Source organism: Oncorhynchus clarkii, chromosome 16, assembly GCF_045791955.1.
Source record: "Oncorhynchus clarkii lewisi isolate Uvic-CL-2024 chromosome 16, UVic_Ocla_1.0, whole genome shotgun sequence".
NCBI lineage: Eukaryota > Metazoa > Chordata > Actinopteri > Salmoniformes > Salmonidae > Oncorhynchus > Oncorhynchus clarkii.
This window is the reverse complement of record NC_092162.1, coordinates 69,850,863-69,878,268: the sequence shown is the minus strand read 5'-3', so window position 1 is coordinate 69,878,268 and position 27,406 is coordinate 69,850,863. Positions and strand designations below refer to the sequence as shown.

At 46.9% G+C, this 27,406-nt stretch overlaps 1 protein-coding gene across 1 annotated transcript in view; it reads right to left on the bottom strand.

The window, feature by feature from the left end:
- LOC139368986 (solute carrier family 6 member 17) overlaps window positions 1-11,042 on the bottom strand; it is a 48,838-nt gene extending 37,796 nt beyond the window's left edge. Inside the window, exon 1 of the mRNA XM_071108521.1 lies at window positions 10,916-11,042. The gene's annotated coding sequence lies outside the window, so the exon portion shown is untranslated. The remainder of the gene's footprint in view (window positions 1-10,915) is intronic.
- Between the last annotated feature and the right edge of the window lie 16,364 nt (window positions 11,043-27,406).

The window sequence follows — 27,406 nt, the reverse complement described above, 5'->3', positions numbered from 1 at the left end:
TCGCGGACACCAGCGTCTTGCTCCCAGACAAATTAAACAACTTCTTTGCTCGCTTTGAGGACAATACAGTGCCACTGACACGACCCGTTACCAAAACCTGCAAGCTCTCCTTCACCCCGGCCAACGTGAGTAAAACATTTAAAGGTCTTAACCCTCTGGGCTGCCGGCCCAGATGGCACCCGTAGCCGTGTCCTCAGTGCATGCGCAGCCACTGGCTGGTGTGTTTAAGGACATATATAATCAATTCCTATCCCAGTCTGCTGTTCCCACATGCTTCAAGAGGGCCACCATTGTTCCTGTTCCCAAGAAAGCTAAGGTAACTGAGCTAAATGACTATCGCCCCGTAGCACTCACTTCTGTCATCATGAAGTGCTTTGAGAGACTAGTCGAGAATCATATCACCTCCACCCTACCTGACACCCTAGACCCACTCCAATTTGCTTACTGCCCCAATAGGTCCACAGACAACACTCACAATCACACTGCATACTGCCCTAACCCATCTGGACAAGAGGAATACCTATTTAAGAATGCTGTTCATCGATTACAGCTAAGCATTTAACACCATAGTACCCTCCAAACTCGTCATTAAGCTCGAGACCCTGGGTCTCAACCCTGCCCTGTGCAACTGGGTCCTGGACTTTCTGAAAGGCCGCGCCCAGGTGGTGAGGGTAGGAAACAACATCTCCACTAGAGGTTGACCGATTATGATTTTTCAACGCCGATACCGATACCGATTATTGGAGGACCAAAAAAAGCTGATACCGGTTGCTCTGCGTGCAATGAACGCAAGAGAAGTGACACAATTTCACCTGGTTAATATTGCCTGCTTACCTGGATTTCTTTTAGCTAAATATGCAGGTTTAAAAATATATACTTCTGTATATTGATTTTAAGAAAGGCATTGGTGTTTAGGTTAGGTACAGTCGTGCAACGATTGTGCTTTTTTCCGCAAATGCGCTTTTGTTAAATCATCCCCCTGCGTTGCATTGATTATATGCAACGCAGGACACGCTAGATAAACTAGTAATATCATCAACCATGTGTAGTTAACTAGTGATTATGATTGATTGATTCTGTCGCGTCTCCGACCGAAGATGGCTCCCCTTCCTTTTCGGTGGCGCTCGGCGGTCATCGTCGCCGGCCTACTAGCTGCCACTGATTCTTTTCTCCCCCTCCTTATGTGTTTATTGATTACACCTGTTTTGAGTTGGTTGTATTAGTTGGGTTTTATTAGTCAGCCGGCTCGTCCGTTTCTTTGTGCGGGATTGATCATTGTAACCCTGGTGTTTGCTAGACTAACGTGTTTGTGTATTTAGTGCTGGACTGTTTTCGTTCTCTGTGTCTGGGGCATTTTGTTTGAGCACCCAAAAGTGGGGTGGCCGTGGTTCACCGTGTGTGCAAAGAGCACTATATTGAACTCTCTGCTTTTCTGCACCTGACTTCACCCTCACGACACCCAGTACCTTACAGAATCCCGCACCAAGAAAATGTAGTCAGCAGGAGCAGCGGCCAACCCTCTCCCATAGATGGAGGAACGGGTTCTCCACCATACCACCGTTCTCCATCGGATCGGAACAGCTGGATCAGGTGATGGAGAGAATGGACCGATGGGCGAGGAGTGGTCTCCTCTCTCCACCTTCGGCTCCCCCAGCTCAGGACTCCCCATCCCCCGGCTCCAGCTCTTTCCGTCTTACGCTCCCGAGGGATTATGATGGAGTGGCGGAAGGGTGCCAGGGGTTCTTACTCCAACTGGAACTGTACCTGGCCACCATAAGACCCACTCCCTCGGGAGCGGAGAGGGTGAGTGTCCTCATCTCCTGCCTCACGAAGCGTGCTCTGGAGTGGGCGAACGCAGTCTGGAATGGCCCAGACTCAGCGAAGGAGCACTACCCAGAGTTTTTCCGTCGTTTCCGTGCCGTGTTTGACCACCCTCCAGGGGGCCGAGCGGCGGGAGAACGACTATTCCATCTCAGGCAGGAGAAGAGGAGCGCCCAGGATTACGCGCTGGAGTTCCGGACCTTGGCAGCAGGATCTGGGTGGAACGACAGGGCCCTTATCGACCACTACCGGTGTAGTCTCCGGGAGGACGTCCGCAGGGAGCTAGCGTGTCGGGACACCGCTCTTTCCCTGGATGAGATGATTGACATGTCCATCCGACTGGACAATCTGCTGGCTGCCCGCGGGCGTTCGGAGAGGGTCCTGTGCGTTCCACCACCCAGCACCTTCGCTCCCGTTCCGATGGAGTTGGGAGGGGCCGTGCCGAGGGGTACCGGAGGATGAGGCCCCCCCTGCACCAGCTGTGGTCGGAGAGGACACACGGCCGATTGGTGCTGGGGGGGTCCGTCTGGGAGTCGAGATGGCAGGCGGAACACTTCTCGATCACCCCAGGTGAGTCAGCACCAAACTCACCCAGAACCCCCTGTTGGTCACATGTTTGTCTTGAATGTTTTTCTTAAATTTTTTCCCTCTTCCCAGCATAGGGTGCTAGTCGATTCAGGCGCAGCTGGGAACTTTATGGATTGCGGACTCGCCCTTAAGCTAGGTGTTCCGCTTGTGCCGATAGATTCTCCCTTTCCCGTGCACTCCCTAGATAGCTGGCCATTAGGGTCAGGGGTGGTCAGGGAGACCACGGTTCCACTGGACATGGTAATGCAGGGGAATCATAGGGAGCGTATCAGTCTCTATATCATTGATTTGCACGCATTTCCAGTGGTGCTAGGGATTCCCTGGCTGGCCCGGCACAATCCTAAAGTTTCGTGGAGACAGGGGGTTCTCCAGGGGTGGTCAGAGGAGTGTTCTGGAAGGTGTCTGGGAGTTTCCATCGGTGCCACGTCGGTGGAGAGTCCAGGCCAGGGTCCCACGGTGTGCATTCCCACCGTGTATGCCGATTTGGCAATCGCTTTCAGTAAAAAGAAAGCGACTAAATTACCACCTCATCGACCGGGAAGGGATTGTGATAGATCTCCAGGTAAACTTCCCAAGAGTCACCTGTACCCATTGTCCCAAGAGGAGACATTGGCTATGGAGACATATGTCACGGAGTCTCTGGGACAGGGGTACATTCGGTTCTCCATCTCACACGTCTCCTCGAGTTTCTTTTTTGTGAAGAAAAAGGAGGGAGGTTTGCGTCCGTCTATTGATTATAGAGGTCTAAATGCCATCACAGTGGGGTTTAGTTACCCACCTCTTATTGCTACGGCGGTGGAATAATTTCACGGAGCGCAGGTGGAATAATTTCACGGAGCGCAGTTCTTCACAAAACTGGATCTCAGGAGCGCGTATAGTCTGGTGCGTATTCGGAAGGGAGATGAGTGGAAAACCGCATTTAGTACCACATCGGGCCACTATGAGTACCGCGTCATGCCGTATGGGTTAAAGAATGCTCCAGCCGTTTTTCCATTCTTTGTAGACGAGATTCTCAGGGACCTGCACGGGCAGGGAGTGGTTGTTTATATCGATGACATTCTGATCTACTCAGCCACTCGCTGTGTCTCTGGTAAGCAAGGTGCTTGGTAGACTGCTGGAGCATGACCTATACGTCAAGGCTGAGAAGTGTGTGTTCTCCAAACGAACCGTCTCTTTTCTGGGTTATCGCATTTCCACCTCGGGGGTGGTGATGGAGGGTGACCGCATTAAGGCTGTGCGTAATTGGCCGACTCCGAACAAGGTAAAAGAGGTGCAGCGGTTTTGGGGCTTTGCCAACTACTACCGGAGGTTTATCCGGGGTTTTGGCCAGATAGCGGCTCCCATTACCTCACTGCTGAAGGGGGGCCCAGTGCAGTTGCGGTGGTCAGCAGAGGCAGACGGAGCTTTCAACAGGTTGAAGGCGCTGTTCACGGACGTGTCCCCCTTACAGTGTGTGTTGGGGTACCAGCCGGTCCTGGCACCCTGGCATCCGAGCCAGACCGAGGCTCCTGCGGTGGAGGAATGGTTGCAGCGCTCCAAAGAGACTTGGAGGGCCGTCCAGGAATCTCACCAACAAGCTAGTGGACGGCAGAGAACGAGTGCTGACCGCCACCGCAGTGAGGCCCCGGTGTTTGTACCGGAGGACAGGGTCTGGCTCTCGACCCGAAACCTGCCCCTCCGTTTGCCCTGCCGGAAGCTGGGGCCGCAGTGTGTAGGGCCCTTCAAAGTCCTGAGGAGAATAAACGAGGTGTGTTATCGATTACAACTCCCTTCCTATTATCATATTAACCCCTCGTTTCATGTGTCTCTCCTCAGGCCGGTGGTAGCTGGTCCCCTGCAGGACGATGAGGTGCCGGAGGTCCCTCCTCCCCCTCTGGACATCGAGGGGTCCCCGGCGTACACGATACGGGCCATTCTGGACTCGAGACGCCGGGTGAGGGGCCTGCAGTACCTCGTGGACTGGGATGTGTACGGTCCGGAGGAGAGGTGCTGGGTACCGGTGGGGGACATTTTGGATCCGTCAATGTTGAGGGATTTCCATCGCCTCCATTCGGATCGCCCTGCGCCTCGTCCTCCGGGTCGACCTCGAGGCCTGTTGTTTGCTACAGACGAACGTGTTCGTGTATTTAGTGCTGGACTGTTTTCGTTCCCTGTGTCTGGGGCATTTTGTTTGAGAACCCAAATGTGGGGTGGCCGTGGTTCACCGTGTGTGCATTAAAGGAGCACTATATTGAACTCTCTGCTTTCCTGCACCTGACTTCACCCTCACGACACCCAGTACCTTACAGATTAATTGTTTTTTATAAGATAAGTTTAATGCTAGCTAGCAACTTACTTTGGCTTCTACACGTAACAGGCAGGCTCCTCGTGGAGTGCAACGAGAGGCAGGTGGTTAGAGCGTTGGACTAGTTAACCGTAAGGTTGAAAGATTGAATTCCAGAGCTGACAAGGTACCCCTAAACAAGGCAGTTAGCCCACCATTCCTTGAAAATAAGAATGTGTTCTTAATTACCTGACTTGCCTCGTTAAATAAAGGTGTAAAAAAACGGCAAATCGGCGTTCAAAAATACCGATTTCCGATTGTTATGAAAACTTGAAATCGGCCCTAATAAATCGGCCATTCCGATTAATCGGTCGACCTCTAATCTTCACCCCGCTGATTCTCAACACTGGGGCCCCACAAGGGTGTGTTCTCAGCCCTCTCCTGTACTCCCTGTTCACCCATGACTGCGTGGCCATGCACGCCTCCAACTCAATCATCAAGTTTGCAGACAACACTACAGTGGTAGGCTTGATTACCAACAACAACGAGACGGCCTATAGGGAGGAGGTGAGGGCCCTCAGAGTGTGGTGTCAGGAAAATAACCTCACACTCAACGTCAACAAATCAAAGGAGATGATCGTGGACTTCAGGAAAAAGCAGAGGGAGCAGCCCCCTATCCTCATTGACAGGACAGTAGTGCAGAATATGGAAAGTTTTAAGTTCCTCGGCATACACATCATGGACAAACTAAAATGGTCACCCACACAGACAGCGTGGTGAAGAAGGTGCAGTCTGACAGGCGCTGAAGAAATTTGTCTTGTCACCGAAAACACTCATAAACTTTTACAGATGCACAATCGAAAGCATCCTGTCGGGCTGTATCACTGTCTGTTACGGCAACTTCTCCGCCCACAACCGTAAGGCTCTCCAGAGGGTAGTGAGGTCTGCACAATGCATCACCGGGGGCAAACTACCTGCCCTCCAGTACACCTACACCACCCGATGTCACAGGAAGGCCAAAAATATCATCAAGGACAACAACCCCCCGAGCCACTGCCTGTTCACCCTGCTATCATCCAGAAGGCGAGGTCAGTACAGGTGCATCAAAGCTGGGACCGAGAGACTGAAAAACAGTTTCTATCTCAAGGCCATCAGACTGTTCAACAGCCATCACTAACATTGAGTGACTGCTGCCAACATACTGACTCAAATCTCTAGCTACTGGAGAAATAAACATATCTCTAGTCACTTGAAGCAATGCCACTTCATGTAATGTTTACATACCCTACATTACTCATCTCATACTGTACTCTATACCATCTACTGCATCTTGCCTATGCCGCTCGACCATCGCTCATCCAGATATTTATATGTACATATTCTTATTAATTCCTTTACACTTGCGTGTATAAGGTAGTTGTTGTGAAATTGATAGATTACTTGTTAGATATTACTGCATGGTCAGAACTAGAAGCTCAAGCATTTCGTTACACTTAACATCTGCTAACCATGTGTATGGGACCAATAACATTTGAATTGATTTATATCGACATAACCTGAAAGGCTGCTCAGCAAGGAAGAAGGCACTGCTCCAAAATCGCCAGAAAAAGCCAGACTACAGTTTGCAACTGCACATGGGGACAAAGATAGTACTTTTTGGAGAAATGTCCTCTGGTATGATGAAACAAAAATACAACTGTTTGGCCATAATGACCACCGTTATGTTCGGAGGAAAAAGGGGGAGGCTTGCAAGCCCGAAGAACACCATCCCAATCGTGAAGCACGGGGGTGGCAGCCTCATGTTGTGGGGGTGCTTTGCTGCAGGAGGGACTGGTGCACTTCACAAAATAGATGGCTTCATGAGGGATGACATTTATGTGGGTATATTGAAGCAACATCTCAACATCTCAAGACATCAGTCAGGAAGTTAAAGCTTGGTCGCAAATGGGTCTTCCAAATGGACAATGACCCCAAGCATACTTCCAAAGTTGTGGCAAAATGGCTTAAGGACAATAAGGTATTGGAGTGGCCATCACAAAAACCTGACCTCAATCCCATAGAACTGAAAAAGCGTGTGCGAGCAAAGGAGGTCTACAAACCTGACTCAGTTACACCAGCTCTGTCAGGAGGAATGGGCCAAAATTCACCCAACCTATTGTGGGAAGCTTGTGGAAGGCTACCTGAAACATTTGACCCAAGTTAAACAATTTAAAGGCAATGCTACCAAATACTAATTGAGTGTATGCAACTTCTGACCCACTGGGAATGTGATGAAAGAAATAAAAGCTGAAATAAATAATTCTCTCTACTTATATTCTGTCATTTCAAATTCTTAAAATAAAGTGGTGATCCTAACTAACAGGGAATTTTTACTAGGATTACATATCAGGAATTGTGAAAAACTGAGTTTAAATGTATTTGGCTAAGGTGTATGTAAACTTTTGACTTCAACTGTAGGTAGGGCTGGCACAATTACAATATAACCGTGTAACCGATGGTTATAAATTAAGAATGTCATAACCGTTTAAACTATTATTATTATTAAAAAAATTGCGGTTGAACGAACAGCTGACTGAATGACCACAATGCAGCCGCAGCACACATAGAAAGATAATGAATGTTCAACGTACAGGGGTACAGGAGTGGTTGTATATACAGATCAGTCTCAGTACCTTTTTCAACGTACAGGGATACTGGAGTGGTTGTATATACAGGTTAGTACCAGTACCTTATTCAATGTACAGGGATACTGAACTGGTTGTATATACAGGTCAGTACCAGTACCTTATTCGATGTGCAGCGGTACTGGATTGGTTGAGGTGGGTTTATACAATAAAAATGTACTAGTAGTTATATACAGGGCTGAAAATTGTGTGATAGCAGGAATATATAAATACTTCTCGTAATATTTAGTATTTAACCTTTATTTAACTAGGCAATTCAGTTAAGAACAAATTCTCATTTACAATATCGGCCTATCCTGGCCAAACCCGGACGACGCTGGGCCAACTGTGCACCGCCCTATGGGACTCCCAATCACGGCCAGATATGATTCAGCCTGGATTCAATCCTGGGAATGTAGTGACGCCCCTTGCACTGAGATGCAGTGCCTTAGACAGCTGCGCCACTCGGGAGGCTCAATATACTAATGGTAATATATACATGTAAAGAGGAATAATAGTGACCAATAGCAGAAGAAATATATAAATATTAATGGTAATGGAAATCAATAATCAATGGACTGCAGGCTGCGGAGAGTGTGATCACACAGTCTTCCGGAACAGGTGGTGCTCTCATGCATGTTTCAGTGTTATTTGCCAGTGTTATTTGCTCTCGGCTGTGCTTCCCGGGACAAATTCCGGTCTGAGCTAGCAAAACAATCTTGTAACTTAGCATCTGCTTCATCTGACCACTTTTTTATTGATCGAGTCACTGGTGCTTCCTGCTTTAATTTTTGCTTGTAAGCAGGATTTGCCAAATGGAGGTTGAGGGGAGCTTTGTATGCATCTCTGTGTGTGGAGTAAAAGTCGTTCAAAGTTTTTTTCCATCTGGACATTAAATTAACATGCTGATAGAAATTTGGTAAGACTGATTTAAGTTTCCCTGCATTAAAGTCCCCGGCCACTAGGAGCGCCAACTCTGGGTGAGAGTTTTCCTGTTTGCTTTTGGCGGAATATAGCTCATTGAGTGCGATCTTAGTGCTAGCATCAGTCTGTGGTGTATGTAGACAGCAAAGGAAAAATACAGATGAAAACTCTCTTAGCTGATTGTGTGGTCTACAGCTTATCATGAGACACTTAACCTCAGGCGAGCAAAATCTAGTCTTCCTTAGGTATCGTGCACCAGCTGTTATTTACAAAAATACACAGTCCGCCGCCCCTTGTCTTACCAGACGTTGTTGTTCTATCCTGTTGATACAGCATATAACCAGCCAACTGCATGTTGATAATGTCCTCATTCAGCCACGACTTCATGAAGCATAAGATATTACAGTTTTGAATGTCCGCGTAGGTCATCGATTTTATTTTCGAAAGATTGCACGTTTGCTAGCAGAATGGAAGGCAGTGGGGATTTATTTGATCGCCTACGAATTCTCAGAAAGCAGCCTGCCCTCTGGCCCCATTTTCTCCGCCTTCTCTTCCCGCAAATGACGGGGATCTGGGCCTGTTCAGGGGAAAGCAGTATGTCATTCACGTCAGGCTCGTCGGACTAGTTAGTGCACTACTTTTGACCAGAGCCCTATCAAAATTAGTGCACCACATAGGGAATAGGGTGCTATTTGTGACATAGCCTAGAGATTATTGACCGCCGAAGTTGGTGCCTCTCCTTGTTCGGGCGGCGTTCGGCGGTCGTCGTCACCGGCTTTCTAGCTGCCACCGATCCACGTTTCTGTTTCCATGTGTTAACCCTCTGGTTCTCATTATGTTTTGTGCGTGTTTGTTCCTGGTTTTGTGTTAGTCTTTTGTGTTCGGGTTTGTTATCCCTGCGTGGATTTATTGGCTGTTTATTTTTCAGAGTAAAGTACGTTATTTTACTCGGTTCGGTGTCCTGCGCCTGACTCCGTCCTCACCTCTGCACAACTGACACTTGACAATGATTTATTTCTGGCCTATAGTGGCCTCCTATTTATGGTGCGTACGCAAATCATGATCAAGTTGGAAACCTCTGGCCTTAAATACTATGTTTAGTAGATGTTGGGATAGTTTATCAGATGAAAATCTACTGAGTGATTCACTTCTCACTGTAGGAAGTCAGAGAGAGAGAGAGAGAGAGAGAGAGAGAGAGAGAGAGAGAGAAATGAGCTACAGTATCCTGGGGCCCTCAGACCTGTCTGACTGTCTGTCACTTTAGCCTTGACCTTATCAACCAGACTGTTGTCGTGTCTGCTCATCAACTATGAATCATGGCATTTCTGTAGGCCAAATAACTGGATGGATCCTTTATACATGTGGAGAGTAGTGACGCTACGTAACAAACCCTGTGTAAACAACACAAAATTAAGTTAAGAAGGGCATTTGGATAGTAGTAGATAGCTGAAACCTGCAATCAGACCAACCAGTAAGACCCCATCTCTCCAGGGAAGAGTTGTTGCTTAAATCATAACAGTCCAGGTCCTTGTGGTGCCATTTCTAGAGGAGATGCTCCACTTTATCCAAATGGGGTTGCTAGGCAATGGTTCTTCCTGTTAAATGTACATTCCCTCCCTGCAGCATCAGTGAAACCCAACCTCTCCTCCTCTCACTATCTCACAGACTGTCACTGTCATCTCTTGGAAGGACTGCTGCCAATCACATAGAGTTACTGTGACAAAATAGAAGTGAACTAGCCTTAACCTGCCAGACATCACACCCTATTCACGACCGGGATAGAGGCTAGGAGTGAATTAAATATATCCAGGCCATGGCCCACCCATATTGAGTCTAATCACTTGTTCTTGGACAGTTTCAGTACATCCCATGTCAAACTCAAAACTATAGTATATTGTTGTATACTGGGGGAAATAATTGCCTTTTCTGAAGACAACAAATTATTATATTCTATAGAAACGATTCTATTCCATGTGAGGATTTTGAGAGGATTTGGGACTTTTTAAAAACTGAGTTGAAATCCCATAGCATCTTGACATCTAGCATCTTCCCACTTAGGGGTGCCTCCTCCAGGCCCAACTCAACTGAGAGACACCATCATGTCATAGCCAATTGGCCTAATGTCCACAGGTACACTGTGTCGTGTGTGACTCCTTGTGGAAAAAAATAAACACTATTGCTTCAAACAGTGCACAGCTGGAGGACACATTTCATGAATCGTCGCCAAGGTCAAGGTAAGAAAACCCCGAATAAGATGTCCATGCATCCAAAGACAGAGCACGGTAGCCTATTTCCTCCATATGTGACCTGATCACTCAATAAATGCTATACCTGAACGTCGGGGATGCTTATTGTAGGGCTTTATAATCGAACTAAATATTGTGGACAGCACCGCAACCTAGAGTGACCGCGCCAATGAGCGCTCAGCCTCAAATCGCACGGAAAAAAGACGAACCCTTTCAAAAAGACAACGCTACTGTATGAAATAGCCTATGAAACAATCATGCAGATTTGAAAAGCTGAGACATGACAATTATTTTCCATTGACTTGAACGATTATCTTATTATTAGCCTAGATATTTCATGATGCAATCGAGTAGCCTAATGCGTTGCTAGATGGAAAGAAAGGATTAAGAATCGTAAATGCCCTCCTTACCTTATTCAAAGTACAACAGCAAAAGTATTTGTTCTCAAAACAATTAAAAATTCACACATTTAGTAAGGCAAATCTTCATTCAGGCACAACCTCCGAAACCAGCATCTCTCTGCGCGCAGAGATGCAAAATCACCGTGAGTTCCTTGGTGGAAAATGACATGCGGTGATGCGCGTAAAGTCTGACGCAGACAGAGACAGACACCAATGGTTCTCATTGGCAAGTTTAACGGACAATAACGGTCACTTTTACACACATTAACGACAATGTATTGTATTACTTCATCAATCCAGCACTGATATTGTCTATATTCTTTCTGAAAACGCCTGTTAAGGTTCCTTCCACGTGGTTAATATTGGTAGGACAACTCCCTGTATTTAGAGTTGACTATGGTGAAGTTTTTTTTTCTCCCCATCAAGATGCCTGACGCTGGTTTGAGTAATCCTCTCTTTCTTACGTCAGCCGATGTTTATATACCTATTTTAAAGCATCTAGTATGTTTCTGTCAGACAATAACAGTCGGGGTGCTGCTATTTGTCCCTGAGGGAGGGCAGTTAAAGTAAAGGTACAGTTGAAGTCGGAAGTTTACATGCACCTTAGCCAGATACATTTAAACACAGTTTTTCACAATTCCTGACATTGAAAACTAGTAAAATCCCTGTTTTAGGTGTCAGAATAATAGTAGAGAGAATGATTTATTTTTGCTTTTTTTTCAACACATTTCCAGTGGGTAAGAAGTTTACATACACTCAATTAGTATTTGCTAGCATTGCCTTTAAATTGTTTATCTTGGGTCAAACGTTTCAGGCAGCCTTCCACAAGCTTCCCACAATAAGTTGGGTGAATTTTGGCCCATTCCTCCTGACAGAGCTGGTGTAACTGAGTCAGGTTTGTAGGATCCTTGATCGCACACACTTTTTCAGTTGTGCACACACATTTTCTATAGGATTGATGTCAGGGCTTTGTGATGGCCACTCCAATACCTTGACTTTGTTGTCCTTAAGCCATTTTGCCACAACTTTGGAAGTATGCCTGGGGTCATTGTCCATTTGGAAGACCCATTTGCGACCAATCTTTAATTTCCTGAGTGATGTCTTGATATGTTGCTTCAGTATATCCACATAATTTTCATTCCTTATGAAGACATCTATTTTTTGAAGTGCACCAGTCCTGAGCGGTATGACGGCTGCGTGGTCCCATGGTGTTTATACTTGCGTACTATTGTTTGTACAGATGAACGTGGTACCTTCAGGCGTTTGGAAATTGCTCCCAAGGATGAACCAGACTTGTGGAGGTCTACAATCTTTTTTCTGAGGTCTTGGCTGATTTCTTTTCATTTTCCAATGACGTCAAGCAAAGAGGCACTGAGTTTGAAGGTAGGCCTTGAAATACATCCACAAGTACACCTCGAATTGACTCAAATGATGTCAATTAACCTATCAGAAGCTTCTAAATCCATGACATTGTTTTCTGGATTTTTCCAAGCTGTTTAAAGTCACAGTCAACTTAGTGTATGTAAACTTCTGACCCACTGGAATTGTGATACAGTGAATTATAAATGAAATAATCTGTCTGCAAACAATTTTTGGAAAAATACCTTGTGTCGTGCACAAAGTAGATGTGCTAACCGACTTGCCAAAACTATAGTTTGTTAACAAGAAATGTGTGGAGTGGTTGAAAAACGAGTTTTAATGACTCCAACCTAAGTGTATGTAAACTTCCATCTTCAACTGTAGGTAACAGATTGTTTTGCTGTTGTCACAAAGCTGAAATTAAATGAAGCAGCCTCTTAAACTCGCAGATACAGGTGTATCTTGGCTATAATAATGACACTAACTAGGTGTGGAATTTTGCACCCCTGTCAAACATTTTGACAAAAAAATAAATGTCATGCTCAATTAGTGTGTGTAAATATGCACACAGAGTAGTTTGAATATTCAAATGTACAATTACACCTACCGTATGCCGTTATCTAATGTCCAAGAGACATTCAAATCAATGGAACAAAATGCATTGTTTCTATCAGTATTATTACTCGTAACCACACATTATGCGTATGATTACCGGATATTGTAACATGATGTGTGGCATGGCTTCATATGTTCTTCCAACAACATCACAGTTCATTTCTGGCTGAGGATATGCGATCACAGACAGGCTATCTTCCATTTCTGGCTGAGGATATGCCATCACAGACAGGCTATCTTCCATTTCTGGCTGAGGATATGCCATCACAGACAGGCTATCTTCCATTTCTGTCTGGGGATATGCCATCACAGACAGGCTATCTTCCATTTCTGGCTGAGGATATGCCATCACAGACAGGCTATCTTCCATTTCTGGCTGAGGATATGCCATCACAGACAGGCTATCTTCCATTTCTGGCTGAGGATATGCCATCACAGACAGGCTATCTTCCAGACCATTTCTTTAATTGCCTCCACTGCCCCTTTTTTCTTCTGCTGAAGTCCTGCTCTATTGAGAGAATATGACACATTATTGCATGTTTTTCAAGGACATCTTTGGATGCACACTGCTTGTCATTTCTTTAGCAGCTGTGGACTATAAAGACATTTAAAGTTATTCACTTTGGAACAGCAACACATCAACATGTTTTTTTTTTTTTATATGAACACACACAGACCTACAGTGGTCAATTCCTAGACACAAAGGGTCGCAATTGTTGTTGTGCTTTAGTGCCATCTGAGTTGGTGTACAGATGGAAGAGTATCACTGAACACTTTAAAGCTAAATAGAGGATTTGGAACATGTGTTGTTCTTTGAAGGGATAGTTGGCAAACGGATCTTGTGAGGGATCCTCTTCCTTTGAAAACGGATCTTGTGAGGGATCCTATTCCTTTGAAACGTATCTTGTGAGGGATCCTCTTCCTTTGAAACGGATCTTGTGAGGGATCCTCTTCCTTTGAAACGGATCTTGTGAGGGATCCTCTTTCTTTGAAACGGATCTTGTGAGGGATCCTCTTCCTTTGAAACGGATCTTGTGAGGGATCCTCTTCCTTTGAAACGGATCTTGTGAGGGATCCTCTTTCTTTGAAACGGATCTTGTGAGGGATCCTCTTCCTTTGAAACGGATCTTGTGAGGGATCCTCTTTCTTTGAAACGGATCTTGTGAGGGATCCTCTTCCTTTGAAACGGATCTTGTGAGGGATCCTCTTCCTTTGAAACGGATCTTGTGAGGGATCCTCTTTCTTTGAAACGGATCTTGTGAGGGATCCTCTTCCTTTGAAACGGATCTTGTGAGGGATCCTCTTCCTTTGAAACGGATCTTGTGAGGGATCCTCTTCCTTTGAAACGGATCTTGTGAGGGAACCTCTTCCTTTGAAACGGATCTTGTGAGGGATCCTCTTCCTTTGAAACGGATCTTGTGAGGGATCCTCTTCCTTTGAAACGGATCTTGTGAGGGATCCTCTTCCTTTGAAATGGATCTTGTGAGGGATCCTCTTCCTTTGAAACGGATCTTGTGAGGGATCCTCTTCCTTTGAAACGGATCTTGTGAGGGATCCTCTTTCTTTGAAACGGATCTTGTGAGGGATCCTCTTTCTTTGAAATGGATCTTGTGAGGGATCCTCTTTCTTTGAAATGGATCTTGTGAGGGATCCTCTTTCTTTGAAACTGATCTTGTGAGGGATCCTCTTTCTTTGAAATGGATCTTGTGAGGGATCCTCTTTCTTTGAAACGGATCTTGTGAGGGATCCTCTTCCTTTGAAACGGATCTTGTGAGGGATCCTCTTCCTTTGAAATGGATCTTGTGAGGGATCCTCTTCCTTTGAAATGGATCTTGTGAGGGATCCTCTTTCTTTGAAACGGATCTTGTGAGGGATCCTCTTCCTTGAAATGGATCTTGTGAGGGATCCTCTTCCTTGAAAGATACGATTATAAACACAAGTATTTGTCTACTGTAGGGCAGACTGGAGATCCACTACCTCTCTGGGTATCCTGCCCCTTACTACCTGGGTATCCTGTCCACTACTCCCTGGGTACCCTGTCCCTACTCCCTGGGCACCCTACCCCCTACTCCCTGGGTATCCTGCCCCCTACTCCCTGGGTATCCTGCCCCCTACTCCCTGGGCACCCTACCCCCTACTCCCTGGGTACCCTGTCCCTACTCCCTGGGCACCCTACCCCCTACTCCCTGGGTATCCTGCCCCCTACTCCCTGGGGATCCTGCCCCCTACTCCCTGGGTACCCTACCCCCTACTCCCTGGGCACCCTGCCCCTACTCCCTGGGTACCCTACCCCCTACTCCCTGGGTACCCTACCCCCTACTCCCTGGGCACCCTACCCCCTACTCCCTGGGTATCCTGCCCCCTACTCCCTGGGCACCCTAACCACTACTCCCTGAGCATCCTACTCCCTACTCCCTGGGTACCCTACCCCCTACTCCCTGGGTAACCTACCCCCTACTCCCTGGGTACCCTACCCCCTACTCCCTGGGTACCCTACCCACCTACTCCCTGGGTATTCTACCCCCTACTCCCTGGGTACCCTACCCCCTTCTCCCTGGGTACCCTACCCGCCTACTCCCTGGGTACCCTACCCCCTACTCCCTGGGCATCCTACCCCCTACTCCCTGGGTACCCTACCCGCCTGCTCCCTGGGCACCCTACCCCCTACTCCCTGGGTATTCTACCCCCTACTCCCTGGGTACCCTACCCCCTACTCCCTGGGTACCCTACCTCCTACTCCCTGGGTATTCTACCCCCTACTCCCTGGGCATCCTACCCCCTACTCCCTGGGCATCCTACCCCCTACTCCCTGGGCATCCTACCCCCTACTCCCTGGGCATCCTACCCCCTACTCCCTGAGTACCCTACCCGCCTACTCCCTGGGCATCCTACCCCCTACTCCCTGGGCATCCTACCCCCTACTCCCTGTGTATTCTACCCCCTACTCCCTGGGTACCCTACCCCCTACTCCCTGGGCATCCTACCCCCTACTCCCTGAGTACCCTACCCGCCTACTCCCTGGGCATCCTACCCCCTACTCCCTGGGCATCCTACCCCCTACTCCCTGGGTATTCTACCCCCTACTCCCTGGGTACCCTACCCCCTACTCCCTGGGTACCCTACCCCCTACTCCCTGAGTACCCTACCCGCCTACTCCCTGGGTACCCTACCCCCTACTCCCTGGGTACCCTACCCCCTACTCCCTGGGTACCCTACCCCCTACTCCCTGGGTACCCTACTCCCTACTCCCTGGGCATCCTACCCCCTACTCCCTGGGCATCCTACCCCCTACTCCCTGGGTACCCTACCCCCTACTCCCTGGGCATCCTACCCCCTACTCCCTGGGCATCCTACCCCCTACTCCCTGGGTACCCTACCCCCTACTCCCTGGGCACCCTACCCCCTACTCCCTGGGTATCCTGCCCCCTACTCCCTGGGCACCCTACCCACTACTCCCTGAGCATCCTACCCCCTACTCCCTGGGTACCCTACCCCCTACTCCCTGGGTAACCTACCCCCTACTCCCTGGGTACCCTACCCCCTACTCCCTGGGTACCCTACCCACCTACTCCCTGGGTATTCTACCCCCTACTCCCTGGGTACCCTACCCCCTTCTCCCTGGGTACCATACCCGCCTACTCCCTGGGTACCCTACCCCCTACTCCCTGGGCATCCTACCCCCTACTCCCTGGGTACCCTACCCGCCTGCTCCCTGGGCACCCTACCCCCTACTCCCTGGGTATTCTACCCCCTACTCCCTGGGTACCCTACCCCCTACTCCCTGGGTACCCTACCTCCTACTCCCTGGGTATTCTACCCCCTACTCCCTGGGCATCCTACCCCCTACTCCCTGGGCATCCTACCCCCTACTCCCTGGGCATCCTACCCCCTACTCCCTGGGCATCCTACCCCCTACTCCCTGTGTACCCTACCCCCTACTCCCTGGGCATCCTACCCCCTACTCCCTGAGTACCCTACCCCCTACTCCCTGGGCATCCTACCCCCTACTCCCTGAGTACCCTACCCCCTACTCCCAGGGCATCCTACCCCCTACTCCCTGTGTACCCTACCCCCTACTCCCTGGGCATCCTACCCCCTACTCCCTGGGCATCCTACCCCCTACTCCCTGAGTACCCTACCCGCCTACTCCCTGGGCATCCTACCCCCTACTCCCTGGGCATCCTACCCCCTACTCCCTGGTTATTCTACCCCCTACTCCCTGGGTACCCTACCAACCTACTCCCTGGGTACCCTACCCCCTACTCCCTGAGTACCCTACCCGCCTACTCCCTGGGTACCCTACCCCCTACTCCCTGGGTACCCTACCCCCTACTCCCTGGGTACCCTACCCCCTACTCCCTGGGTACCCTACTCCCTACTCCCTGGGCATCCTACCCCCTACTCCCTGGGCATCCTACCCCCTACTCCCTGGGTACCCTACCCCCTACTCCCTGGGCATCCTACCCCATACTCCCTGGGCATCCTACCCCCTACTCCCTGGGTACCCTACCCCCTACTCCCTGGGCATCCTACCCCCTACTCCCTGGGTACCCTACCCCCTACTCCCTGGGCATCCTACCCCCTACTCCTTGGGCATCCTACCCCCTACTCCCTGGATACTCTGCCCTGAGGCAGGCAGCAGTGTGTGAGACAGCAGTCCACAGAGAACCAGCTATGACTCAGATGCCTTTAGAACAACAAACAGTGAGGATAGCCCAGTTTAGAACATTCAGAAGTGTGGCTGCTGTGTAGAATGACGCAAACAAGTTAAACTGGGCTGAAATATTAGGGTTGTTTTAAGAGGTTAGGAATGTGCTACCATTAGAACGGATGGTAAATCCTACAGGAAATGACTTAGGGAGAGAACACATTCCTATAATTCCTTTTAATGTTTTTAAAGGAATCTGTAAATAGACTATATTAAGCTCTTACATTAGATGTTAAACTTAAGAGGATACGATCACATTATTTTGGAGGTTTTCCCAGGGTTTACAGTGGGAATGTCTGCGTGTAAAATATTCAGATTCTCAACGGTATTCCTCCATCCTCAGACAACCATTGCATTGCCAGAGGTCTAAACTAAAGGCTCTAGATTATAGATGTTGCAATGTTGTATTTGTCCATCTGTCAGGATGAGAATGTGTGTGTGAAAACGTTTTTTTTTTTGTGTGTGAAAGAGAAGACATGTTGCTGATGCAGACCACCACTGACGATAGGATTGGCTTGTCCATGAGGTGGCTCCTCCCTTTATCCATCCATCCCTCCAGCTCTCTCTCCCTCTCTCTCCATCTCTCCCTCCCTCTGTTTTCCATGCTGCCACCCACAGTAACTACAGCTGGAGGCATGGTGGAGCATCCTCAGCTTATGGCGTGTGTATGGCTGTGCATGTTAGCCCCTATTCTCCCCTGTGCATCACGAGGCAGATTGTGGATGAACACACACACACACACACACACACACACACACACACAGTGTGTGTACACAGTAAGCTTGCTGCAGCCCGCCCGCCCGCCCGCCTGCTTCCATTCGCTCATGTGACTCACTTTCCAAGGGCTCGACTGCTGGGATCAGTTGCTACGGCAACTGCAGATCATATGATAGTTACTCACTGTGTTCCAGCACCTTAGCAGCTTACAGACTGGGATTTATGCATCGAGGCTGTGAATGAATGGCCAGGCTGGAGTATGTCCTAGAGTATTGAGAGCACCAATAACAATTATATTGCAAGGAAATCATTTTAAAATGTGAGAACTAATAAATTGTACATATATTTTTTTTCATTTTCACCCACTGCTGGTGGGTGCTTAAATTTGTCCAATTTTACATATGTACATGTGTGAAATGTTTTTGTTTTGTTTTCTTCATATCCTAACTCTCCCTGAGACACCATTGGAAAGTGACTTAGACTGCCATTATCACCAGCAACCCTGAAGCAATTATGATTAAGTGCCTTAAGTGTGTACAACGTTTCTCAGAGCAAAGATGGATCGTTTAATTTGTTTTATTTTTTAGAAATGCTAAACATGAATAAAGAGTCAAATGTGATTCATAGATGTTAATGCTATCTTCAAAATATGATCAAATCTGCATAACATTTACTATTATAATATCATATACACAGAGGACATCAGCTTTCTAAAGCAACAGATTTGTCAGGAGGAAGAGCACAGCATGCATCAATAACACAGTGATGGTCTGCATGGCTGTATTCTGATTTGACCTTGAAAACAAGATGGCTGCCTGCTCTGCCTTACTGATGCAGTAAAAAAAACAAGATCCTTTTATTCAAGCATATTACATGAAATCCAATGCAGTAAAAAAAACAAAAAAACACTAAATCCATTGGAGAGTGTGTTTTGTTTATACCATATCCCATATACCGGTTAAACTGTTAAAGCAGAAACAGATTCTTGAACGCGATGACTTCCTGTAGTGCCCTACTGAGCCCTATCACATGAGATGTATAATAGGTTAATATTGACACAAAAGCCCATTGGAGAGAGCGTTATCACAAGCATAAGCATTCCCTTTATAGTGAACTACTTCAGACCAGGGCCCATAAGGAAGAGGGGGCCATTTGGGACAAGCACAGAGTGATGCGTAGAGCAGGGAGTTGTTTTACTACCTCGCTACTACCACAGTAAAGACTTTGGATCTCAATCATTGGCATTTACAACAGAAGAGATTTGATTGTTTACGAGCTGTTAAATAGAGGTGAGGGAAAAAGGAGGAGAAGAAGAGAGGAGGGTGAGGGAAAGAGGAGGAGGAGAAGAGAGGAGAGGAGGGTGAAGAAAGGTACGGGGAAGAGGATGAGGAAGTGAAAGGGGTGATGAGGAAAGGTACGGGGAAGAGGATGAGGAAGTGAAAGGGGGGATGAGGAGAAGTGCGGGGAAGAGGATGAGGAAGTGCAAGTGAAAGGGGGGATGAGGAAAGGTACGGGGAAGAGGATGAGGAAAGGTACGGGGAAGAGGATGAGGAAGTGAAAGGGGGGATGAGGAGAAGTGCAGGGAAGAGGATGAGGAAGTGAAAGTGAAAGGGGGGATGAGGAAAGGTACGAGGAAGAGGATGAGGAAAGGTACGGGGAAGAGGATGAGGAAGTGAAAGTGAAAGGGGGGATGAGGAAAGGTACGGGGAAGAGGATGAGGAAGTGAAAGGGGGGATGAGGAGAGGTGCGGGGAAGAGGATGAGGAAGGATGAGGGGGGATGGGGAAAGGTGCGGGGAAGAGGATGAGGAAGGTAGAGGGGGGATGAGGAGAGGTGCAGGGAAGAGGATGAGGAAGGATGAGGGGGGATGAGGAAAGGTGCGGGGAAGAGGATGAGGAAGGTAGAGGGGGGATGAGGAAGGTAGAGGGGGGATGAGGAGAGGTGTGGGGAAGAGGATGAGGAAGGTAGAGGGGGGATGAGGAAGGTAGAGGCGGGATGAGGAGAGGTGTGGGGAAGAGGATGAGGAAGGTAGAGGGGGGATGAGGAGAGGTGTGGGGAAAAGGATGAGGAAGGTGGAGGGGGATGAGGAGAGGTGTGGGGAAGAGGATGACAGAAGAGAAAGATGAGGAAGTCTGCCAGTCACATACATCTCTGGTGGCATGCAACACCGTGTCCCTCAAGCACACACAGGCTGTAGAAATTATAGCTGCTGTTTTACGGGCTCCTGACTAATTCGCTATTTTGTATGTTTTTTTGCGCTGAGCTTAACTTTTCTTTAGACATAATGTTCTGGACATCAGAAGAGCGGTCACTAACCTCGATTTGGATTAAGTTCTACTTCAACGAGTTGGCAGCGCAGGACATACCACTGACCCCGGCCCAGACTCTAATCCCAGAGACTCCGAAAAGGAAGAGATGGTGTAAGACAGGCCAACGTGTGGGCACCTTGACAAAAATATGTTGGATAGTAAATAATCTCCGTTCTAAGACCACACCCAACGAGTGGATAGGGCCATAAGCAAACAAGAAAATGCTAATCCAGAGGCAGCACTATTAGTGGCCAGTGATTTTAATGCAGTGAAAGTCAAATCCGTCTTACCTCATTGCTACTAGCATGTCACCTGTGTAACAAATCTGACCATAACTCTATCCTCCTGATTCCTGCTTCCAAGCAAAAACTCAAACATGAAGTACCAGTGACTCACTCAATACGGAAGTGGTCTGACTAAGAAGATGCTAAGCTACTGGAATGTTTTGCTAGTACAGACTGGAATATGTTCTGGGATTCATCCAATGGCATTGAGGAGTTCACCACATCAGTCACCGGCTTCATTAATAAGTGCATTGACGATGTCATCCCCACAGTGAACGTACGTACATATCCCAACCAGAAGTCATGGATTACAGGCAACATCCGCACTGAACTAAAGGCTAGAGCTGACATTTTCCAGGAGCCTTCGGATACATTTGCAGTTTCTTTTGTTTGTGTTTTGGGTTATGTTTTGCCCAGTAGAACATGAATGGTTAATGATGACGGGAGTAGTTTCCAATACTAAATTAATCATGATCATGACATAATGAACAATGATGAATGAGAAAGTTACAGAGGCTACAACAAAACATGTTATCCTCTCACCATTACCAATAACAGAGGAGATTTTTTTTTTTTTTGGGGGGGGGGGGTGTATTTGTCCCCCTGTAACTTTCTCACTTTTATCATTCACAATTCATTCAAAATGATCCATAATCATGATAGCATCCACATTAACGTAGACATATTCAGAAAATATCTATTCTTACTTACTTCCTTTCCCAGGTCTCCATCCTCCATCCCTAGCTTCCTTTCATTCTTTCCTAGCTTATTTTCCTAGATAGCTTGTCCACCAGATTCCTCAAGACCATGCAAGACTTTGGCTCCAGCAGACACGACCAAAAGAAAACCCAAAGATTCATCAGATGCTCTCCTCCTTCTCCTGGTGGGAAGCATTAAATCACTCACGCATGTTTCAGTACCAGCTGGTGGAGGGAGAAATGGACACATCCCTTCGAATGAGGGAGTTTTCGATTGGTAAAGATTTATCATATTTACAAATGTCCCATCACGACACAAACAGCCTCCTGCAATGTGATGACCATGACATTGAAACAATTTGTGCTCTAGTTTATTAGCTGCTGTATGGAAGAATCCGATAACATCTAGAGCGTCTGACAGGGATGTGGAGTTGGTCATGAAAAAGTGGTTGCAGCTGGCAGCAGACCGGGAAGGAGGGAGAAAGAGACGAGACAGGAATGTGGCGTCAACTGTGCCATGATAGACTTGTGGAGAGGGTTGTATTCGAGGTATGGATAATGGTATGGAGCGAGGGATGTATGTGCCAGCTGGTGGAGGGAGAGATGGGGAGGATCTGTTGAAAACATGGTCTGAAGTCACACATAGACCATGTGTTTTCCAACTGCAGCTGAACTTCCATGGCTTGTCATTGTTTAAATGTTCCTGTGTACAATTCTGGCCAATCCTAGGGATACATCAGGGCTACGTTAAGTGACCGGTCATCATTGGAGTATTCTGCGGTAACTCAAAGCCACGCTCCCTCAGTGACTATTTGGGAGATGTAGTTAGTGAGTTCAAATCAAATCAAATGTTATTTGTCACATGCGCAGAATTTTTTACCTTACAGTGAAATACTTACTCACAAGCTATCAATGCAGTTTTAAGAAAATACAAAATAAAAAAGTAAGAGAAAGAGTAAAAACATTTTTTTTACAGAAAGTAAAAGTATGAATAACAAATAATTATAGAGCAGCAGTAAATAACAATAGGGGCTATATACAGGGTATTACGGTACAGAGTCAATGTGGAGGCTATATACAGGGTATTACGGTACAGAGTCAATGTGGAGGCTATATACAGGGTATTACGGTACAGAGTCAATGTGGAGGCTATATACAGGGGGTACCGGTACAGAGTCGATGTGGAGGCTATATACAGGGGGTACCGGTACAGAGTCAATGTGGAGGCTAAACACAGGGGGTACCGGTACAGAGTCAATGTGGAGGCTATATACAGGGGGTACCGGTACAGAGTCAATGTGCGGGGGCACCGGTGTCGAGGTAATTGAGGTAATATGTACATGTATGTAGAGTGTGGCGGGGGGGGGGGGGGGCAATGCAAATAGTCTGGGTAGCCATTTGATTACAGTGCCTTGCGAAAGTATTCGGACCCTCTGAATCTCTGAATGATCCAATGTTGACCTAAATGACTAATGATGATAAATACAATCCACCTGTGTGTAATCAAGTCTCCATATAAATGCACCTACACTGTGATAGTCTCAGAGGTCCGTTAAAAGCGCAGAGAGCATCATGAAGAACAAGGAACACACCAGGCAGGTCCGAGATACTGTTGTGAAGAAGTTTAAAGCCAGATTTGGATACAAAAATATTTCCCACGCTTTAAACATCCCAAGGTGCACTGTGCAAGCGATAATATTGAAATGGAAGGAGTATCAGACCACTGCAAATCTACCAAGACCTGGCCGTCCCTCTAAACTTTCAGCTCATACAAGGAGAAGACTGATCAGAGATGCAGCCAAGAGGCCCATGATCACTCTGGATGAACTGCAGAGATCTACAGCTGAGGTGGGAGACTCTGTCCATAGGACAACAATCAGTCGTATATTGCACAAATATGGCCTTTATGGAAGAGTGGCAAGAAGAAAGCCATTTCTTAAAGATATCCATAAAAAGTGTTGTTTAAAGTTTGCCACAAGCCACCTGGGAGACACACCAAACATGTGGAAGAAGGTGCTCTGGTCAGATGAAACTAAAATTGAACTTTTTGGCAACAATGCAAAACGTTATGTTTGGCGTAAAAGCAACACAGCTGAACACACCATCCCCACTGTCAAACACGGGGGTGGCAGCATCATGTTTTGGGCCTGCTTTTCTTCAGCAGGGACAGGGAAGATGGTTAAAATTGATGGGAAGATGGATGGAGCCAAATACAGGACCATTCTGGAAGAAAACCTGATGGAGTCTGCAAAAGACCTGAGACTGGGACGGAGATTTGTCTTCCAACAAGACAATGATCCAAAACATAAAGCAAAATCTACAATGGAATGGTTCAAAAATAAACATATCCAGGTGTTAGAATGGCCAAGTCAAAGTCCAGACCTGAATCCAATCGATAATCTGTGGAAAGAACTGAAAACTGCTGTTCACAAATGCTCTCCATCCAACCTCACTGAGCTCAAGCTGTTTTGCAAGTAGGAATGGGAAAAAATGTCAGTCTCTCGATGTGCAAAACTGATAGAGACATACCCCAAGCGACTTACAGCTGTAATCGCAGCAAAAGGTGGCGCTACAAAGTATTAACTTAAGGGGGCTGAATAATTTTGCACGCCCAATTTTTCAGTTTTTGATTTGTTAAAAAAGTTTGAAATATCCAATAAATGTAGTTCCAATTCATGATTGTGTCCCACTTGTTGTTGATTCTTCACAAAAAAAATACAGTTTTATATCTTTATGTTTGAAGCCTGAAATGGGGCAAAAGGTCGCAAAGTTCAAGGGGGCCGAATACTTTCGCAAGGCACTGTAGCTGTTCAGGAGTCTTATGGCTTGGGGGTAGAAGCTGTTTAGAAGCCTCTTGGACCTAGACTGCTTGCCATGCGGTAGCAGAGAGAATAGTCTATGACTAGGGTTCCTGGAGTCTTTAACCATTTTTAGTGCCTTCCTCTGACACCGCCTGGTATAGAGGTCCTGGATGGCAGGAAGCTTCGCCCCGGGGATGTACTGGGACGTACGCACTACCATCTGTAGTGCCTTGCGGTCAGAGGCCGAGCAGTTGCCATACCAGGGACTGATGCAACCTATCAGGATGCTCTCGATGGTGCAGCTGTAAAATCTTTTGAGGATCTGAGGACCCATGCCAAATCTTTTCAGTGACATCGACGCCAAGGAACTTGAAGCTCTCAACCTGCTCCACTTCAGCCCGGTCGATGAGAATGGGGGCGTGCTCGGTCCCCCTTTTCCTTTGGTCTGCAATCATCTCCTTTGTCTTGATCACGTAGCGGTTGTTGTCCTTGCACCACACGGTCAGGTCTCTGACCTCCTCCCCATAGGCTGTCTCGCCATTGTTGGTGATCCGGCCTACAATGTTGCGTCATCAGCAAACTTAATGATGGTGTTAGAGTCGTGCCTGGCCGTTCAGTCATGAGTGAACAGGGAGTACAGGAGGGGACTGAGCACACACCTCTGAGGTGCCCCAGTGTTGAGGATCAGCGTGGCAGATGTGTTGTTACCTACCCTTACTACCTGGGGGCGGCCCGTCAGGAAGTCCAGGATCCAGTTGCAGAGGGAGGTGTTTAGTACCAGGGTCCTTAGCTTAGTGATGAGCTTTGAGCGTACTAGGATGTTGAATGCTGAGCTGTAGTCAAAGAATAGCATTCTCACATAGGTGTTCCTTTTGTCCAGGTGTGAAAAGACTGTGGTGTGCAATAGAGATTGCATAATCTGTGGATTTTTTAAAAACATTTTTTTTAATCTGTGGATCTGTTGGTGCGGTATGCAAATTGGAGTGGGTCTAGGGTTTCTGGGATAATGGTGTTGATGTGAGCCATGACCAGCCTTTCAAATCATTTCATGGCTAGTTGCAAAGGGGTTTGTCATTAAAGGGAAACAGTTCTCCCTAATTGTCACCTCTGTTACCTGTGATGTTCCAGCTAGAGCGATCGTCAAGCGGTATTCAGGTTGGGATAAATGCATCCGAGGAGATGTCCATGTTGACATTCTCATTCTCCCACGTCTGTGTGTTGCCCTGCATGACTTTGCCCATATTCTACTTGTATAATTTGAGGAGCACTGTAGTGAGTTGTATGGTCCCCCGTAGTGTGATTTTACAACATTCCTGGCCCATGTTTGTGACGATTTCAAGTTAAATGGAAACCTGGACTCAAAACCATTTAACGTGATGGAAATGTACAGACGTATGTCAAGTTACCATATCGAGGCAAAGTTGTTGCTTTGCTTCGATATGCTTCCACTTCACATGAGCTGATTAAATAGATATTCTTCCTCAAAAGCCATTTGCAAAGTTATTGAATTTATGATGAGAGGTGAAAATGGAGACGTGGAGTTGGCACCAGTGCGGGTGATGGATGACGTCTGCACGTGGCCAATCTTTAAAAGGAAGACAATGGAATAAGCTCTTAAACTTTTTAGCCTGGTCAAGACTGGGTTCCATTTGAAGTCTAGTGAGGTAGACAGATGTGTTACGATTAGCGACTGCATCACTTTGGTAATGACATTTTTTTTCTGTCTCATGACAAGTCTTATGTTGAATATGAGCAAAAATTATATTTATTTGACTACCCTATAATCTCTTCCGTGCTTGGGATATGTTTGGTAATCAACCGCTTTCCGAATCTTAAAAAGCAGAGAACTTAATGAAAATGTACAGCAGTACAATATGTCAAGTGAGGGGGGTGTATGTCAACTGTTAGAGGGGTGTATTTGAGGTATGGAGAATGGTATGGAACGTGGGATGGTAGGTGTCAGCTGGTGGAGGGAGAGATGGGGAGGATGTATTCAACTGACGCCAAGTGTAACGGCTGTTGTTGGTGGAAGGAGAGGAGGACCAAAGTGCAGCGTGGTAAGTGTTCATATTCATATTTATTTCAACTCAGAACAAAATAACAAAGAGAATGAAACGAAACCGAAACAGTGTGACGAAAAACACTAAACAGAAAATAATCACCCACAACTAAAATGGGGGGAAAACAGGCTACCTAAGTATGATTCTCAATCAGAGACAACAATCGACAGCTGCCTCTGATTGAGAACCATACCAGGCCAAACACAGAAATACAACATAGAAAAAAATAACATAGACTACCCAACCCAACTCACGCCCTGACCAAACTATCACAAAGACATAATAAAGGAACTAATGTCAGAACGTGACACCAAGGATAGACACATATTCAGCTCGGGAAATATACACTAACCCTATCAACGCCAGGTAGAATTCTCACAAATTGTTATTATTAGTTAATTTACTGATGGTGTGCTCTGTTAAAATGTTTAAATATAATGTTCAGAATAACAGACACAGTTGAAAGTCAATGGATTAGAACGAAGAATTCTCTTATATCATTTTTGGCATTGAAGCCCACTGGTGTCTCCTCGCTCCTACTTACCACCAATCTACACATACAGTGGGGCAAAAAAAGTATTTAGTCAGCCACCAATTGGTCAAGTTCTCCCACTTAAAAAGATGAGAGAGGCCTGTAATTTTCATCATAGGTACACTTCAACTATGACAGACAAAATGAGAAAAAAAATCCAGAAAATCACATTATAGGATTTTATATGAATTTATTTGCGAGTCGTGGTGGAAAATAAGTATTTGGTCAATACTTTGGGGGGGAACACAGTGCACCCGTCCCACGATACCCCCAACCTGGCAGGATATAACCCCACCCACTTTGCCAAGGCACAGCCCCCACACCACTAGAGGGACATCAACAGACCACCAACCTATTACCATGATAACAGATCTCCTCCACCACATGAGCCCGACAGGGTGCAAGGCCGGACAGGAAG